The sequence below is a fragment of the Micropterus salmoides genome, unplaced genomic scaffold (assembly GCF_014851395.1).
Source record: "Micropterus salmoides isolate LMB-PRFRI ecotype aquatic unplaced genomic scaffold, ASM1485139v1 Ms_hic_scaffold_4020, whole genome shotgun sequence".
Classification (NCBI taxonomy): Eukaryota; Metazoa; Chordata; class Actinopteri; order Centrarchiformes; family Centrarchidae; genus Micropterus; species Micropterus salmoides.
Window position 1 is genome coordinate 57,528 of NW_024043397.1, and position 6,201 is coordinate 63,728.

At 40.1% G+C, this 6,201-nt stretch overlaps 1 pseudogene; it reads right to left on the minus strand.

Moving 5' to 3' along the window:
* Positions 1-310: 310 nt before the first annotated feature.
* On the minus strand, positions 311-6,196 carry LOC119887131 (annotated as a pseudogene).
* Positions 6,197-6,201: the final 5 nt, after the last annotated feature.

Sequence of the window (6,201 nt, forward strand, 5' to 3'; positions counted from 1 at the left end):
ACCATCAAAATGGGAGAAGTGAAAATATTTAGAAAATCAATCAAGTTACACGTTCTTTTTTCACCAGCATGCCATTTGGAATTGTGTCATTCTGATACTGTTGGGTTTCAGGTGTTGACAAAATTTAGTCACTAAGGAGAATTTACAACAACAGCTGATAACGTGCAAGCCACAGAAGACTTAAAAGTCGAATGGACTTAAATAACATATAGATCTCAATAAACAAAAAAACAACACCATCACTAGCAACTGATATGGAAAATGTGCTGAATTGTATAGAAAAAAGCAAAACAAATAAAACACTTGACACTTGTAAGTCATAAAATATATTTATTGAACTAGTTAAATGTCCACTTCCAAAATAGAATGAAACAACACATACTCATGGGTTGGCCCTAATAATGCTTGGCATAAGGCGTTTTGCATTTTTATGTTTATAACAATCTTTCTGGAAATAAATTGCTTTTATCAAGCTTCTCTATTGTTTCCGAAGTGCATATGGGAGTTAAAACCAGAGGTCTTCGGGACACCAGTGTGACATTATAATCTCATCTGTTGGCAGATTCTTCCTTGGCTTCCTTGGCAGGGTAATTTCTTCCCTGCCTTTGTGCATTAGCCACTCTATCATTGCCCACAAGGCAATTGTGCGTTTTAAGCTTTAGCACTCAACACAATGAGGTTTCAAAACAACACAGGCAGGGATTTTCTCTACACATTACATTGCATTTTAAAAAGGAGGATCATTCCTCTCTATTGCTGTATTGTCAGGGCATCAAAAATGCGGATGACCTTCTGCTTATAAAAGACTATTTAGGAATCACTTAAGATTTATATTGCATAAGCTCTCAAACATAAGCTAGACATAATCCATAATAATAAAGACACCACACGGGATGACAAACACATGAATGATTTGAAGATTAGGCTGTAAAAACAGAGAGATGAGCCAATGTCATGATGTTCAGTAGCTAATGCTAGCAGCGGTCTGCCCTCAGGTCCTGTGTTGCGCTATACTGAATTTAAATCAATAAGCAGGTCACTGCCTATAGGCACCGTGTCCACATAAGACCGTTCGTGTTATGTTGTTTGTGTGTATGTGCCAGAGGGGGATTTTCTGAGTCATTCAGTTGCAACGAAGGCGGCTGCAGCGTTTCATTAAGCTGCTGTGATGCAGAGGCTGGCAGTCAGTCAGAGATTACAGACAGGCTGGCAGAGAGATTGTGTGTGTCCTGTGTGTCTGTGTGTGCAGATGGTCATGTAGTTAAAAGCAATGGGTCACAGGAATTAAATTTCTTTAAATATGAGATATGTGTGCTTTATGGCTCACTGCTAGAGAAGCAACTTGGGGTGTCTGACTAATGGGTGGGTGGGGGGTGGGGTGGGCAACAGCGACACGAGGGGGGAGGGGGTATTACTTGAAGGAAGCACGGACAGAGCGACCCTTAAGGGGCTGGGGAGGGCGGTAGTTGTCCACCATGCAGCACTCGGTCTCACCCTCAGCTGAGAAGAGCAGGCTGCGGAATTTGGCCATCTGTGAAAAGGGAGAAGACGGTGGCGTTAGTTGTTCCTGCTGACCTCCTGTGACTGTCACTCACAAAACACATCACTAGACTCAGCACTGTCTCACTGACTTGAATTCAGAGCCTTGTAATGGGGAATTAGGCTTAGCAGTGGTATTGTTGATGCTTAAAGGAATAGTAAAGGACATTTTGGGAAATTCTCTTATTCACTTTCTTGCCAGGAGCCGGCCGTCTATTGATTCCAACATGTTCTCCTCCCTGGTTGTCAAATACCGACACCGCTGTGTCATGCTCCTGGTTTCAGAGGCTATTATTTTCCTTCCTTGTTTGTCTATATACTATGTCACCTGATTTCCTAAAGGATTTCTGGAAGCCTGGTTTGTGTCATACAGATACTAAAGGGTACCTTGTGCAACTGTATGTGACGCCAAGTGGTTTGACAAAATGTCGATATTTGATGACCTTGGGATGAGACCAGGCTGGTAACACCACAGTGTAAAAAAACGTCCAGTATTCAAAAATGCTGAATGTGTGTAGTATAAAAAAATCTCTTCTCAGCAAAGTAGTGGAGTAAAATAAAATCTGCTACGTAGAAGATTTTATGGGGGGTTATGTGCCGGACTACTGTACTTCTTAGATTTTTTTCTATTTCCTGTTACTGGTCTTTAAGCTAAATTAAGCTAACTTGCTGCTTGTGTTAGCTTCACAATAACTGATGTATCTTTTCATCTAACTTTTCTAAATATTTCTTTAAGTCAGCCAGGGCCAGAAAAGCAAGTCAGTGGCAACAGTATGGTGTCTGAGTATAATGTACACTGTGAGTTACTATTCACTGTTAGCTGATTACAAAACATTAACTAATGACAAATATAACTTTTTTTTCAGATTTATGTCATTAACTGCTTGATCAGCCTTATATGGCACTAAGTCTAAAGGTTATGTCCACATGTCTCACAAGTTTACCCTTGAGACACATACTTGGCACCATGAAATAAACATTTAACCAGGCAGTGTTAATTTTCACACGGCCTAAAGACTCCAACCACAAGGACAAACCCGCCTAGGGGGTGTTGTAAGTTTAGATTAATGGGTGGTTAGAAGACAAATATCCATTCAAGTGGTAGGATTAGGTGTAATTTCAGAAGTAAATACTTCAAATGCAGGTATAATGTTTTCTGTGTTGATGCAGTTAGGGATGAAATCACCCATTCACTGAGACTATACCTCTCTTCACCTACAGAATGTAGGACGAACATTTCCTGTTGACTTAGAAATATTGTGGTAAAGCCACATCATAATGACTCTGTTCTCTTGGTTGGCCAACAGTCGTTGTAACGTTTTTTTTTATTTTGAAAGTGAAATAGGCTGCTGTAATGCCTTTCTTCCCATTACAGAGGTTTCTTCTTCTCATTTCAGCCGCACAGCTTATCTGAACAATTAAGCCCTTGATTTAGACCGTAGAGTAAGAGAGGATTTGCAGACAGGGCTATTCTAGACCGTGGGCACACAGCCACTGCTACGCCTGAATGGGATCTGTGAGCAGCCATACCTGCTTAGAGCTGACACTGATTGGCTCTTTACAGACAATCCAGGTAACGCTCTCCAACAGAGGGGGTGTGGTCAGAGAGCCATCATATGTCCAGTAGTCTAGGCAACAGGGAGCAAGGTAGTGGGGTCAAAGCCGTGAAAGAGGTCTGCTTGCCCTGAAACCAATAAAGAAAATACCAGAAAAAGAAGAACAAGTTAGTCAAACACCTATCATAAGTCATTAAATGGAAGAGAATATGTTTTTATAGAAACCCACTTTGGCCTTGATGGCATTAAGGGCGTCAAGAACCTTCTGGAGACTGGCATTGTCACCACCAATCTGTAAAAACAACACAATGTTGAAGGTTAATTATATGATCACCAGCTTGCAGTAACTATGCATTATGGTGAATGAAAGCAAAAGCATACAGTGTGTTATGCTGATTGCTGTTATATTGAACAACATGCTTAAGCTGTTGCCACTGACCTGCAGGAATACTCCAACAACAGCGAGCCCGTCAGGCTTGCTAGCGGGCCTCACCAAAATTTGCATATTTGGTGTTCCAGTGCACCAGATGGAGCTGGGAATGAATGAAACAGATAAATTAAAAAGCCTTTAAAAGTAATCTTATTCATATGTTCAGTTTTTAGAAATCTAGTAGCTTTAGTACAATTCATTTACATAAAGAAAACAATGAGTTTCTTTTTAACAGTAGATATTGAACTGAAAAGCAGATGGCTTTTGTTGAGATGTAAGTTTATTTTGCTTCTAAAATGCTTTTTGATCAAAACAGGTGTGTGTATAATAACGTAACGTTATAAGACGATCATTTTACTCATTATTTGGGAAACATTTTTTAAACAAATGTGTCACAAAAACTGTATTTAAGGAGAATAACCTCACACATTTGCTTACAAATTTGGAGGTCTACAATCTACAAATATTCTCTGAGGTTTAATGGCCTTATGGGGTGAGTTGGAATTCAAGCAAAAAAAACGAGAGATAACAAGCAAAAAAATCTTTTTTAAGTGGAAGTTATCAGACTTGAATAAAATGAGTTCTCTGCTTGGGCCTAACTGTAATCTGACAATCAAAGAATGACTTTTCACCACCCACTATTGTTTTACCCAACCAATGAGCTTGTTTGTTTCCTCATATCAGCTTTGCTCTTGAGCAAAGTTAACAACCTACAGTACAAACAAAAAATAAAAAACTCCAATCTGCCTTTTTCTTCTTGTTACTGCATGCCAACCCCAATCTGTCTATCTCAGTATATAATAATCACCATAATGGCTCAGAGCATCCTTACCTCAGCAGGATACTTCTTCCCAGCTACAGTATGTTCAGAGCCCTTGTCATCAGAAGCTCCCCAGTGGAAATGAAACTGCTTGAGTCTGTAGATCCCTGAGATCGGTCCGTCTCTCAGAGCTGCAGAACAAAAACACATCTCCCATTAGTTCATCCCACACTGAATGTGGGCAGTGCTGCAGTCAGACTGTGCAACGCTGTTATAAAAAGACAAAAGGAACAACCTATTTGGAAGGAATTTTTTGAGCAGAATAAGACACAAAGAACAGGTTAAGAAGATGAATAAGATGCGAGTGTATGCACACACACACCATGTCACGTACACGTTTGTGATACTCTGGCACACTTCCTATTTCATGGATGCAGACTCAGTTCCTGTTGTGTAAGATCTGGTCAAAATGAGACTTCAGCCAGAAATGACGTCCAGGTGTTGTTAACATCAATCCTCCTTCCAATGTTGCATAATGTAGGCTATCTATTTACAGTATACAAAGTAGTTGAAGCAGTAGCAGATAATCCTGTACATTGTTCTATTTCTGGTGCTATGTGAACACACACACACACACACACACACACCACACACACACACACACAGAGACCACTGCCCAACCCTAACAGGTTATTTGTAAAAAACTTAATAGTCTGCCTCAAATGATAAGTTGGTGCAGAACTGGTTTTGATGCAACTTGAGGGTGCATGAGCCATATTTATCTTTTCCACTGTGCACACACATGATGCATGACATGATGTATGACCATGACAAGCCTGACCTTTATTTAGAAAGGCAGTGTGTAAAATAAGTGCAGTGAAATACCAAAGAAGACTTAAGAGGCTCTAATTCATCTATCTTATATTCTCGGCAAAAGTGTTTTTGATTTTTCTACTTGATGTGTGTCCTCTTGTAATTTTCCATGTAATTGGGTTGATTGTGTAACCATATTGCTCATTATACTAAATCAGATCAGCTAAAGGACAACTAATCCTCAAACAACAAACAAAAGCACGTTCAATTGTTTCATCATTTCACAAAAAAATCCCCTCGAATGGAAATCAAGCGTCTTTGATAATCATTTCCACACATGTTTGGCAAATTAATGATTAACCAAGCAAGGTTGTTTGCAGAGCAACCTATGTTTTTGCACTTTTGACAACAGCAGAAAAGAGATGGCGTGGGAAGGTTTACCAAGGGTTAAATTAGGCTACCAATTGAGTTAGTATTTGCATGCCACTGTGCTGCAACTTGGATGTTACACCTTTTTAATACATGTTCTTAGAAAAAACAAACACCAAAATAATCCAAAAAATCAAACGTCTGTTTGATTACTATTTTCACAGCCCTTTAAGCGCTACTGGAGCGCGTGACTCATGCATCCATATAATATTAATAATGATCACATGCTTGAGTTCTATAGTCTTTACGCTGGAGTCTGTTAGAGCTACAGAGCCATATGCATTGAACCCGAATGCCCTATTTTGAAGGTTATACTGCATCCTGAAAATCATCATGTCTTGTTTTTCCAGGTTAAGACGAACCAAAGGCTTCAACCATTCAGATGTCTTAATCATATTCTGGAGCGTTGATATTAAACCGTGCAGGAGGCACTGAGCGGCTGTATTCATGGCATATTAATGGCACACTAACTTGAGCTGTCGGTGTCATCTACGAAGGTCACTGGAAGGAATGTCCGTTGTTGAGGATGTCAAGGCGTTTGCGGGGTCGTACTTCAGTTTGAGCGGCTTCAGCTTCGGTCGTATGATGCTTTCCCAGGTACGATGTCAATGGGAGACGGCGGGGTCCATTGGCAATAGGGAAGTTAACAGCCCATTTGTCGGGTCCTAAAAATG